Genomic DNA, 14,502 nt, shown 5'->3' with positions numbered 1-14,502 from the left:
CTTCCATATTAATATGTTTTTAGTGGACTCTTATCATTCATTGTCCAGCATCCATGATGGAAATTAATATGATAAAACAAATGTCAATGCATTAGTGGATGTTAAGGGTGGGTTAATGTGTCAGCCTTTCTTTAGATAATATATATGCTTTTGAAAGGGTTTTTTTTCTACAATAGAAATGGAGGCTGGAGTCAGATAAATAATTTTTGTCATGGTTATAATTAAGACAATCTCATTTTTTAGCACATACTAGTAGCCTAGAAAAATAAGTTGTTTATCTTACACCTTTCTACAATTGGGTATTTCACCTGTAAGGTTTCAATAATTGTTAATTGAAACTATTTTAATCAAATCAATGACATTTTGACAGATAAGAGCCCTCTATTTTGTGCATTTGTCTCACAATGCAAATTTATAAGCCCTTTAATATTCACTTCTACATGCTTCTCCAGATTTCTTGCATACAGCCCTCTTATATCCATTTGCTATTTGTAAGATTTCATGGTTGCATTTTCTGTGTTAACATATCACAATTTGTTCTTCCATGAGATAATAAAACACATATTTCAAAATTTTTCTTTACCTATTAAACCTCTTTTTTCCCCTGATTTGGAAACGTCCTTGACGTTATCCAATTTCAAAGATTTAAGCTAATCCAAAGAAAAAGCAAAAAGTCAAGAATGTTTCAAAGGTTTTTTTAAAAGGTTCAACCTAGAATTTAGAATACTTGACTTTCACTTAATTTTTGGAAGCTACATTGAATTACTGACAAAGAAATTCTTCCTTTCCACCTTCCTTTCATCTTTCCTTTGTTTTGTACCAGATGATTTCTTAAAATTATGCCCAGAGAATCCCTTAAATATTCTGCAGAGATTCTCAAGTGCCCTCTCATGTAATAAGACCAACAGGTAATGTAGTGACAAAAATCTTGTGAATAAAAACTCTCACTACTTACAACAGAAAGTCTAAAGTCATTGTCATGAAATATAATGTAGTAGATGCCCATATACTTTCAGTCCTAAAAATATCACACAAACATTGAACAACTACTGCCACGAGAAAATCAATATATCTGAATAAATATCAGTATGATTGTATAATTTAAAACTCAAAATGAATGCCACTACTCTTTGTTTAATCAGTTTTATTGTTTAATCCATCTTGACAATGAGGTACATTTATTTTCCAAAGAGCCGTAGGATCATTGTCATATGGTGAGTGATTTCATAAGATGGTTCAACCTCCACTCAGGGAGTTGATCACACTTCCACAGTGCAAGACCATTAAGTCATTTTTGTTTCCTCCCTCAGTACCTGCCCTCCAAAATGCATACTCTGCAGGTTAATCCACAGGACATAGTCAAAATGTCCAAATGTTCTCTAGAGTAATCCAACCCTGCATACTGATCAATCAGAGAATGCTTTGTCTTGCATACTGATCAACCTTGAAAAATAAAGTTCACTAGCAATGAAATGGAGAAGGAAAGCAATAATCTGTTTAAATTTGGACCTAAACATGATTTGCCTGAAACATCTAGACAATTTCATGGAAGTAGAGCTTGTTTATATATATATATATATATTTTAATTTTCTGGGTAATTGCTTTGGATCTTTTCTTTTTGCTAGATTAGACCTTGGGAAGGTCACATTAGTCCCACAAACCTGTAAAGGAGTAATTTGAAATACCATAAATAACAGAATATGTGGGCACATATTTGTTAGGGTTCTTAAAAATAAAAATCATATATTTATATGCTTTGGGGCTATAGGTGATTATCACTGTGCAAAATATTGTACCATGTATTCAATTTCTACAGCATTTCTTTTAGCATACTATGATTTATAATCCTATAAAGGCTCATCTATTGCAAAAACCTTTGGAGAAGTATGTAGTGAGAGCCAAATGGAAGAAAAATCTGCTTTTTAAGGAATATATAAATGCATCCTAAGTGCACACCATTTGATTCATATGCAGCAGCTTTAAAATGCAGCATACAGTTCACAAGCTATTGGTAGACATGCCTATCTGAAAGCAGGGATAAATATGTGATGGAATATTGGAAACTTTGATAAAGTATAATTGGTATCAAAAGTCAGTAGTTATAAAAATTATTTATTACTTATTTAGCCAGGCTTCTCTAAGTCTGTTTTTGCTAACATTTAAAGAAGCAAAACAAAACCTTAGTCTTACAGTAAATTTCTTTCTTTTTTATGTTTTCTGTTATATTTCTAACTTGTATTCTAATTAGGAACTTCCATAGATCAAGAACCAACAGCTTCCTTCAGCAGCTGGACTCCTAGCTGAGTGTGTTGTGTGTGTAATAGCTTCAGTAATTTCCTTTCTTTTCATGTGTCTTGTCTCTACGTTGGCTGCATTGTTTAGAATGAGATTTCCTTTGCAGTCAGTACCAGGTCCCTTGTTGTGGATATCTAACTTGATTTATAAGCTCTCTATATTTTTATATTATTTTAAACGTTGCTAAAATTTTCTCGAATCTAACTGGTTTTTGCCAAAGCTCTTTATTCTCATCATTATTCTAATATAAATTCAAACATTTAAAATAATCATTAATATTTTATATAGTATGATATTTAACAAATAGTTGACATTAAACTTTAAGCTGCATGTTGTTTTCAAAATCTGACATAATTTTTATTATTCTCTTTCATAACAGAATACAGAAGGTATGTTTAAAGTAATAATTAAAGAATATTCATTTTACATTTTAAAGATCTTCAAATGTAAAGAAAATCAGAAATGAATGAAACATTTAAGTATAAGTTAAAGGAACTGGAATTTTTGTCGTGGAGTAGCGTGGTTAAGATATAAGCCAACCACCCAGTGCCCTGATACAAAATTTCAGTCTAGGCTTAAACAAAAAGACACCACTTCTCATTTCTGTCCCCTCACTGCCCTTCTGTGGACTTGCTTCTTTTTTGTGTAGGTCATTCTAACCTAGGTATACAGATAAAGTTGCATTTTCACAAAAGGAATTCATAGCAAATATTGATGGACACAGTCATGTCCATGCTCTACAGATTCATGAAAACATCATGAAAAAAAAGCCTAATTCTGGACAATAAACACTATACTATTATATATATATTAGTCTTTTACTACAAAGAACTTTGAACTGCAGGCAAAAAGGCTTGAATTTAAAGACTTTTCTGCTCTAGAATAACGTCTATTGTTCAAAGTCTCATAACCCATTAAAAATATCTGTCACTTAAAGAAAATTTCCCTAATTCTTTCCCCAAATCAAAATGATTGAGAATCTAAGAGAATGAAAGAAGGAATGACATTTTATAAGATAAGAGCTAATTTTCATATATAGAATTAAAGAGTTAATATAAAGAAGCAACTTAGAGATCGTTAGGTTCAGAACATTCTTTCCACTTGCTAATTGGCTTGGGCTTTGGATAACTAGACAATGTGACTTACTGGCAATGCCTTTAAAAAAACTGCCTTAAAACAAAAATCAAATATAAAAATAACAATCACCAGCACGGTCTTCTTTAAGAGTCCAAACCTTTGGAAGGCAGAATGATTTTGTGTGACACTGATTCCTTTAGCTCAATGAAGGACAGGTAGTGATGAAAAAATACGCAGCCAGGTCAGAAGGAAACTGCAGCCACTTTCTCTTTAGCAACAGCAAGTTTGATTCTGAAATCAGGTTATAGAGAAGGGGTAGAAGAAGAAAATTAATTTCCTCTTTCTTTCTTGTGTTTCTAATAATAGTTATCATTTATTAAGTGTATTCTGTCAAATACCATAATAGGTGCTTTAAATATATTATTTAATTTAAGCAGAGAAGCAATCTTAGAAAGCTTAATATTTTTATTTTCATTTGCAGATAAGTACATTGAGGCTTAGGTAGATTAATTGACTGCTTGAGGCCACACAGCTTGTAGTGGCAGAGCCAGAGTCAAAGCACAGACATTGACACTGAGGTCCATTTTATTCCATTCCATTATGCTGTTAGGGTACTTTTGTTGCAGGCAATAGAAACTGACTCTGGTTAATGTAATGTACACAAAAAGGAAATTCATGGGAAGGCTATAGGGAAAATCATAGAATCAAAAGGAGGAGTAAATTTAAAAGCTGGAAAAACCCAAAAGACTTGGTGGAAGGATTTCTAGAAGACACCATATCACGCCACCTTGAGTGAGCTTTAAACATTGTCAATAATTATGTTCCTGTGATAGGATTATATTCCAAGGACCAACTTGCCTAGGTCTGGTCACCCACCCAGTAAGAAGGAGAGCTTACACTTTGGCAAGATCTCGCAAGAGTGTGTCCAGTGAGAGAGAAATAATTCAAAAGGAAATTAGAACATTTTCACCTCCCCTGAAAATTGAATGATTGGTTGCTAGTTTGCTTTTTAAAAAAATTTAAAAAGCCCATGGCAGCTCATATAAATGTTTCCTATTATGAAAGGTTCTTTAGTCTTTTATATTTTACAAGACTATAGATTTACTAAAGGCTCCACATCATCTTCCTTTCCTTCCCCTGTGTCCCTTCTGCTGCACTTAGAGCAACACATTCCATCTTGGGGGTATTCCTAGGTTATAGAGAGGTGCACATTAGCACCTTAAGGGTACACATTGGAGACACCGTGTTTCAAGCTTCTACCAATCGATATCCAGGTTGCCTTTATTTAGAAAATAGAGCACCATCTTTGGAGTTAGGCAACAATAAGAACAGCAGTTATCACCAATGCTTAAACAAAGCACTTATTAATGCCGAATATTATTCTAAGAGTGTTCCGTGTTCTAACTCATTTAATTTTCACAGCCCTATGGAAAAGGTACAGGTGAAGAAATTAAGACTAAAAACACTTGCTTCAAACTAAAGACCTGCTATATTACCAAATAATTTGAGTAAGTCATCAGCTTTGACTGAATCAGTTTTATCATTTGGGATAAGATAGTGTCTCACTCATCGGTTTCATATGACAAAATAAAATAGTGCATTTAAAGTTACAACACAAGTCATTGATGAATAGAAGGCACCAAGTCTTCTTCCTGCAAACTAACAAATAGTCAATATGATGAGCTATATTGGCTCCCATAATTACTCCTTTTTTTCAGGAGCCTTATCAAGAACAAAAACTTCAAGTCCAATATTCAGTGTAAGATGCAAAAAGTTACAATTTATTTCTACTTTAAATAAATCATCACTTTATTTCAAAAAGTCTTTATTTCTTTACATGAAAAAGTAAGTTCACAATATATATGTTCCTGGATGACAAAATTGATTTTATAATAAATAAATAAAGGTTGGGGTGCAATTTCGGCAGAATTGATAACACAAAATCTATGTCACTGTTTGACAAAGTTGTGATGTCTATATTCATGAGTAATGGAATTAAAATACCCATCAAGTCATGGAGTTTGAGGAAAAGCGTTTTGGGAGAAGTAACTAGAATACCTATATGTGATAATATTAAGCAGTACAGCTTCTTTTTTGTAGTAGAACTCTATTATTTGTATTTAATTGTATTCAAGGATGACAGGAGAGAAAGAAGACAAGCAGGGAAACAAATAATGGAACTGTGTTCAAATTATACAGCTAGCATAGAAAGAAAATGACTAAATCTGTACAGGCATAGCATCCACAGAGAGAAGGTAATATTTTCTTGGATTTGAAGAATCCACAGGAGCTTGGATTTGAAGAATGAACCAGAAGCAAGAAGAAGCCCAGTCAGAAGGAAAAGCATGAACAGTGGCTTGGGGTACTAAGAAAGCCTCCGGCCATTGTGTCTTCTGCAACTCCAACTGTGAAAGGAATGGCGAAAAGCAGGAAACAAAGCCAGAGACAGGAAGGGCATTACCAAATTCTTATATAGCGTGCTCATCATGTTTTCTGTAATACATTCTTTATAGCTTTACTCTCCACTGTCAGGAAAAAAATGATGAAAACCTATTGTCTTATGAGCAAGACAAAGAAACCATATTTTTTTTTATTCCCTCAATACCTCTGACATTGTCTTAAGAGTAAAAGCGACAGTAAGGTTCAGAAAACAAAATAACTTGCACCGTGGCCATTTTTCCACAGGCAGAATGTAGAATGGAATCATTAGGAAGTAATCTGTAAAGTTAAAGTGTTTTAAAGAACAAGAAATTTGAGCTCAAAGAGATGAAATACCTGCTTTGCTCAAATCACTAAGTGAGTTAGTGATGGAATGTGAAAGAAATCCCAGGTCTCCAGACTCTGATACATGTTCTCAACATTATACCACACTTCCTCTAAATATCATAATAAATACTTTATATATATACTCAAATGTGTGAATATAGAACATATATATATATGTAATTATAGACTTAAAATATACACCAACATATAGTTGATTGACTAAATCCAAACTTGTGTATTAATTTGTAAAATAATACACATATGGTGGATCTGGATACTTTCAGGGCATGAAAGAAATCTGATGGGAGGGTTTGGAAACACTTACACTTTTTTTTCCCTTGGTTTTATCAATACTGAGCTGGGGGTACCCTGGAAAATAATTACTACCTTTTCTCCATCCTGTAGACCATCTTCTAGCCTTTGTGACTTTGGTAAGATGGAAGCAAAAGCAACTTTTGTCTCCTGTAAACTCTGCTTAAAGTCTTCAGAAACATTTTTTTCTCTTCTTCTTTTTTGTTTAATTTTTATTTTATTTATTTATTTATTTTACTTTAAGTTCTGGGATACATGTGTAGAACGTGCAGGCTTGTTACATAGGTATACATGTGCCATGGTGGTTTGCTGTACCTATCAACCCGTCATCTAGGTTTTAAGCCCCGCATGCATTAGGTATTTTTCTCTTTTTAATCCAATTTTCTGTTCATTACTCTCTGATGTTTACTTTGTTGCTTCCTTAAAAGTTAAATTGCAAGATGCTTTTTTCTGACATTGCTTTCCACCAATAAAATTTAATTCCCCTCCTTTGCCTTCCAAAATACCCCATCCATATTTGCATCTTAGTGTCCATAACACTGTATTGCCCTTAATCATAGTATTAAGCTAAGCTCCTCCTGAAATTGTGGTGATGTAACACATGGTATTATATTTCTCCATTATGCTAAGTCATCTGTGGACTTGGTGACTCTTTAGGGCAACCGTTTTCACATGACTGCTCAGGGACTCAGACACCTTGGCAACTGCTTTCACATGATAGCTCAGGGACTCAGACACCTTGGACATGGTAGCCACACTCTCCATAACATGTGGCTTTCATGGTGAAGAGAGCTACAGATTTGCACACTGACTTTTATATGCTTTGGTCAGAAAATGTTAACTGAAATGTTCTTTCATAGACTATTTTCTAGAATTGGCCATACAGCCATACCAAATTACAAGAGAGGTTGGAAATATGCAGGAATACGTGGATATTCACTGAGCAGCAAGTATCTTGGCCACATTGATTTTCATTTGTCATCTCTCCACTAGTTTCATGAGGGCAGGAACTACATCCAGTACTCTCTCTAAGACCTACTTAATTTTGGATCCAGTCTCCAAGTGTATGGTTCATGGAAATTCAATTTCTCATCCAAATTGATGCAAAATCCTAACAAATTACATTTCTGCCTTGATGTTTGCACCCTCCATCCCAGATTACTTGTATATAACATTTACCCCAAACCCAGTTTACCCAATTACAGAAAATTAGCCCTTCCCTGAATTGCAAAGACACACACAAATGCAGAATAGCAAAAATGAAAACAGCAGTAAGAGGTACACAAACACATGCCTTTGTGAGAGTAGGTTACGTTAAAGAAGTTGTGTTGGGTTTTGGAAAGAAAGGAAGAAGAAATGGAGATGAGGCTTACATCTCAAAATGCCAAAAAAAAAAAAAAACCTCAAATTAAATGTTGGGCATCCATATTCTGGAACATGTCCTTTGGCCACTCATTTCAGAAGAATTGCATCCTTTTCCTCTTTGCTTCCTCTGCCTTGCTGCACATTGTCTCAGTCTTCCCTCTTCCTCCTCTCCTCTTCCGTGTTTGCTCATCCTTCTGCTTATCTGTTCTTCCTCCAAGCAAAACAAAAGCCTCATCTCATTTCCTGAAGAGGAGTTTACCACACATATTCCCTTTGTTTTTAGAGCTCCTGCTTGTACATATCCCTTTAAAATCTCATCTATACCTTCAGCTGTATATGCAAGGCATTCTAAACGAAGATAGTTCTTTCCTTAAGAGGGATTTTGGTACCACTATTGAGAAATATTGCATTTCCGTTCCTGGTGCCTTGGTATTTACTGTGGCTAAATAAAAATCTTTTGTTTGATTAATGAATTTGTTGAAAAGTGAAAAGCACACATTCAGACAGCTAGTTTTGTAATATTTTATATATAACAGCTACCATTTTATTCTTATGTTCAACATCACTAGAACACATCACCAGATTTCCACTTGAGATTCCGGTAATGTCTTTCTGCATAAGCTCTCTCAATGCAGTTAATTATACTATAAACTTTGTGTATTATATAATCACATGTGATACCCCATCAAACAGATTTGTCCGAGCATTATCCAAAAATAAAAAAAACTTTAAAGTTAAGCTTTAAAAAATTTTAACAACTTTAAAGATAATTAAGAACTTTAATTGTATTATTAATTACAAACATATATTTTGCATCAACTGTATGGACAGATGACAATTATTCCTAAATAAAATATTTAATATGTAAACCACATTTTTTTCATGAATTATAAGAACAGTTTTTTATTGTTTTTGGTGTTTTGTTACACCATTTGAGTGTATACAAGAATATATGTTTCTTTTTATTTTCTTTTCTTTAAAAATTGTATGTTAAGAGAAGGACTCTTTGTGTACTGCAAAAATGTAACAAAAGGTGAGAAATTAATAATGTAACATAATCCTCATACAGTTGAAATAAGAGGCCTCCTTTGTAGAGTTCTTAATGTATGGTAGAAATCCACTTTCATACTCAGGAGCAGCGTTTAGTAATTTTATAATTAAAAAACAAGGTAATGAATTAGGGTTAAGAGTTAAGTTGCTGCAACAAGAACAAAAACGTCTAACATTGCTTGCTGAAATAACCACGTGGTTTTTAGTTTTGGTTTTGTTTATGCAGCAAGGCTTTTTTGCATGTGGTCGTTCAGAAACCCGTGCTTCTTCCATTTTCTGTTATCCCCAGTGATGTATCCCTAATATCCAGGAAAGCTGTGTCTCAGGCACATCTGTGTTCTTGATCTTGTGAAGGGGCAGGTATAGAGGAGGAAGAACACCATCGCAAGCTGTGACGCAGCTTTGACTCAGCAATGTTTTAAGGACCAGGTCTGGAATTGGCATCCATCACTGATGCTCAACTGCGACTGATAAGAATTTAGTCACATAACCACAGTTAACTGCAAGAGGCTGGGAAAACTAGCAAACGTGGTTCCTAGTAAGACATGGCATCAACAACTCTATTACTGTGAAAGAAGGTGAGAACTTACTTGGCTAGAAAAGGAGCAATCTTTGTCATGGTAAATTAAAGCAGAGGATGGTAGTGAGAAGGATGAGGATGAGGATAAAGCAGACCTATGATGACCATTTTATTTTAACTTAAATCCAAGTATGTATTTATTCATTAATCTTTTGCTATAGGACAAAAGTTTTTTCTCTGAAAAATGGGTCTACCTCAAATAGAATCCAACATAATCTTTCTTTCATAAATACTTAAAATGCATTCTCCAGGATTCCCTGCAATTCCTTACAGTGAAGCCACAATTTGAAATCATTTTCAAAGCAAAATAATTACAAAAATACTTCTAGATTTGCATTATTTTCTGCATTTTTACAGTTATCTTGTCTCTATCTAATTTGACACCATAATAATAACTTATTTTCATTAAGTTTTGTAATTTTTTACTTATTTAAAAAATCTTCATTCAATATTTTATGAAATTACATTATTACAGGGGCTGGGTGCAGTGACTCACACCTGTAATTAGAGCACTTTGGGAGATCGAGGCAGGTGGATCACCTGAGGTCAGGAGTTCAAGACCAGCCTGGCCAATATGCTGAAACCCATCTTTACTAAAAATACAAAAGTTAGCCAAGCATGGCGGCACGCCCCTGTAATCCCAGCTACTCAGGAGGCTGAGGCAGGAGAATCGCTTGAACCCAGGAGGCAGAGGCTGCAGTGAGCCGAGCCGAGATCATGCCACTGCATTTCAGCCTGGGCGACAAAGCAAGACTCCATCTCAAAAAAAAAAAAAAATTACGTTATTACAATAATAACTACCACTGGCAAAACAGATTTAAGAACAAACAACTGACTCTGCATAGGCAAATGGCTCACCCAGCAGGAGCAGACAGGACATAGAAATTCTAGAAACTTTCCTGAAGTTGTGAACTGCTCCTGTGCGAGGGAATACTGAATGTCAGTTAATTTAAGGGGGTGTTTAAATGGCAGAGTTTTTAACCACAATCAGAGATATTTCTTCATAGCGGCGTATGGTCGTACAAATAATTGGAGAATAAAGCATTTTTCTGATGATTATTGGTAAAAGGTTGTATACAGCTCCAGAGCTGAACTAAGAATATACCTACATCCAGACACCCGCAAGAACTGCGGTACTGTATCTATCTCAGTTTTCTCTAACTACAGGTTTGCCATATAACAGTATAATTATCCTGAGAATTTTGGCCATGTGGTAGGTGATATCTAGTGATTGTTTTCTTCTTTAAATATGACATGTAACTCCAAGAATCAGGGAAACATTAATATCGTAGTAACACGACTATTTTTTAACAGCCCCTGAAAACAATGTTCCCCATCTGATAAGGGTAAAAATATTTTCTCATACATACCAGGCTCATTCTTTAATTCACTACTTCTCACACTGTGCTTCTTGAACCAGCAACATTATTAACACTGAAGAACTTGGTAGAAAGAAAAAGAAAACAATCTTAGATGCACCTCTGGGATGGGATGCAGCAATCTGTTATAACAAGTCTTGAAAGAGCTCTCAGAGGAGAGTTAGGGCAGGTTCCCCAACCTCCAGCACTCTGTACCTACATTTCAGCAACACAACAGGTTCTTGTGCTTTCGTGCATACCTATGCAGAATTTCTTCTGCACTCTTTCTCCCCTTGCTTCTTTCTCCAACATACCGGGCAACACGAAAGCCCAGCCCAGCGTGATTCTATTATAGTAATGCTGCTTCTTTAATTGCTTGCCAGTCTGGGTTCTAGAACATCATCATTTTAGAAACAAATCACTTTATTTTCTATTATTGGGTCCAGTGTAATTAATTTTGGAAAATTTTTTTTTGAAAATAGAAAGCAATGCAAAAAAAAAAAAATAGGAAGAAATAGGCATTTTTAAAGAATAATGAAGGGCTTACCTGCTATTTGTATTTTAGTATTCAACTTATTGTTTACTGAACATTCATTATGCATCTAGCAGAATGACATATGTTCGGAGTAATAGCACGTTTTAAGTGTTTATTCAATTTTTTAAATCTTACACCTGTGATAAACGTCAAGGTTATAATGTTTTACACAATTCTTACTAAGACTGTTCCAAGATTGTATAATGCAGATTCTTCCATAAAATTCCCCTAGGATAATGCTATTATTTTTAACTGATAAATTTTAAATGGGTTTTGAAGATTAATAGCATTTTCATATTTATTGTCAAATCATCAATTTCTAGAATTTTTTTAAAGCATGTTTTAATTTATATGTATCATCTTAAATTTTTTCTTAAATATTGATCATCAGTATTGTCTCAGTTGTTCTTTACATAACAATTTTCTTACATTCCAAAATATATCATTTGGCCAACCATACTTATTATCATTTTATGCTATTCTATGTTATAGATTTTTCTCTATTTGTCTAAAAATGTTTTGCAGAGGCTCATAAAGCTACTAAATCCGGGCATATATTTTTTAAATAAGGTTGTTTTCTGGGTGGTTTTTTCTGGTTATTGTCAAATCAAGTAGTCATGACTCAGTTATTTTAAAAATTGAAACAAATAGTTTATAATTCATTATTTCACAAAGGTATGCCTATTTCATGACAACTAACCCTTTATTATTGGCATAATAGGAAAAAGGCTCTCGTGGTGAAAAATGAGAAGAAATTAAGCTGGCAGTTTAGAATGGGGAATGACACTTAAAGTGAGCTCTGTGATTCATGTAGAATAATCTATCCTTCTAACATATTCAGCAGCTAATTATAATGCTCCTCTAAATCAATCTGTTTCATAACCATATTTTTTTCAAAAACTACTGTTCAAAAGCTAAATATAGCCCTAGACACCTCAAAATTAGAGTGTTTCCAGGAAAATGGTGACTTTAAAGAAATGTTCTGGATGTCAAATTTGGACTGTTTAACCAAAAAAGTGATAGTATTCATTGAGTCAAGAATGTATTCTCCAATAAATTACATTTAGGGTTCTAAGCAAACTGTCAACTACTTTTTCTAATTGTGCAGATTTTATTTCCTTTTACTTGAGTGTTAGTTTACTGCTTGCGCTAATAGTTATATCTTTACAGTCTAGTTCCATGGTGAAGCTGACAAATATGTATTTCTTGTTCACCTGGATGATTTCGATCTGCACTCTAGATTTTTGTAAAAAGCAACCTAACTCACTGACCTCTTTCTTGCTATCATAGAAGAAAGTAGAATAACTACAACTAAGTTTTCAATAAATTGCTTTGAGTTGTCTCTATAATCTTTTCTGGATGTTGACACTGTATAGCAATATATATAGAAATAATAATCTTAGCTTAATGTATCCTCAAACATAACATTTCTTTACTGAAGTCTTATCTTGGTACTTAAATATAACTTCTATCTTGAAAATATCTCAATTGGTCTCCTCTTTTAAAATAGCAATGGTGGGGAGGGGAGAGGCCCTAAGAAAATGTATCTATTCTAGGACCTACCAAGTTAACATAACATTCTGCAAATCATTATAAATTTAAGATACTCGATATGGTCCTGAAATACCTCTAAACTCCAACTTTGTTTGGGTTTGGAGGATACAGCATCATTCACTATTCTGTGTTAAACCATGCATTCAGTTGTTTCCATTTATATTGCATCAAAGCAGTTGAAATCCAATTGAAAAGTTTCTTTAGACAGCCATTGTGTGGGAACATGATGTCAATATTAATAAAGGCTGAATTTCCCCTTGGCTCACTTCTTACAGATAAGCTTTTCAATAATACACTGCTTGCACCAAAGGTCTGATGGGACTGGGAATAGTAAAAAACACTAATAAAAGAATGTTGAATGTTTTTATATTAAATTTCCCCACAGGCAAACTGAAAAGCCTACTTAGAGAACGCCAATCAACGTGGCACTTATTAAATGTAACAAGAGTCCTGTTACAACAGATCTTTAAAGCCCTAAAAATGAATTAGGAAATAGAGACAAAAGACGATTGCAAATTCATTTTTAAATGCAAACTCTGGACATATCACCTGATATGTGCAAAATTGATTCTGGCTTGTTTGATCTTCAAAAACTATTCATTAATGGGAGCATACAACTTAACTTTTTTTTTTTTTTTTTTTTTTTTTAGTTAAAGGAACTAGGCTTTTTACCTAAAATAATTTTAGATATTTGTTTTATAAACTTATCAAAGAAAAATAAAAGACATACATAAATTTTCACGTTCTATTTTTTTAAATAATAAATGCAATAACACACCAGTTCAGTGACTAAAGTAATGACTGGATAAACAGGAGAAAAAGAGGCAAGTGTAAAAATTAATATCAGCCTAGCAAAATGAATTGCAACTTAGAACAAAAATAAACGAGTTTTTGAATGCTGTATCAACATTAACACAGGGTTTGTCCTCAATTCACAGACTCACCAACCATCACTTTCATCTGAAGTTCGGCAATATCAAGATGGTGACACATATATTAAATCTGCCCATCTTTGAGAACTTGACCCAGGCTGAGACTTTGACTTGAGTTCAGTAATAAAAATAAACTCAATTGCTAAACATCAGTTATTTCTCACACACATAGGAGAAAATGGGAGTGGTCACTGGGACTTCAGAATAAAATGTAATGGCTTAGAAGTAATTTTCTTATTACAGATTCTATAATTCTGTTTAATATCATGATAGCTTTATTTCTTACTTCTTACAAGGAGCTTCCAAAAAGTCAAATTTTCCAATATCCAGAGAAATAAGAATTTTTTAACCTTTTAAGTGGGCATTATAATAAAAAAAATCCAGAATGATGTAAATGACATAAACTTCCTATACTTTTTCGATTCAATAAAAACATATTATGTACCATGTATGTGACACTATATGCTTATAAGCATATATATGTAATATTTTGTGTGTATATAAAACATTTATACTTTTTTAAGAAAATCAAATAAACCTTTCGAATATAGTAATTCAACTTGGCATTCTCTATCAAAATTAACTAAAATTGTAGTTAACAATTTACAGAAGATAATAGAATCTTCAAATTAAAACTACAAATCAAAGCTATTTTCCTTTATTATATGTGTGAATAA

Source organism: Pan troglodytes, chromosome 14, assembly GCF_028858775.2.
Source record: "Pan troglodytes isolate AG18354 chromosome 14, NHGRI_mPanTro3-v2.0_pri, whole genome shotgun sequence".
Lineage (NCBI taxonomy): Eukaryota > Metazoa > Chordata > Mammalia > Primates > Hominidae > Pan > Pan troglodytes.
Note: the sequence above shows the minus strand (reverse complement) of the source record.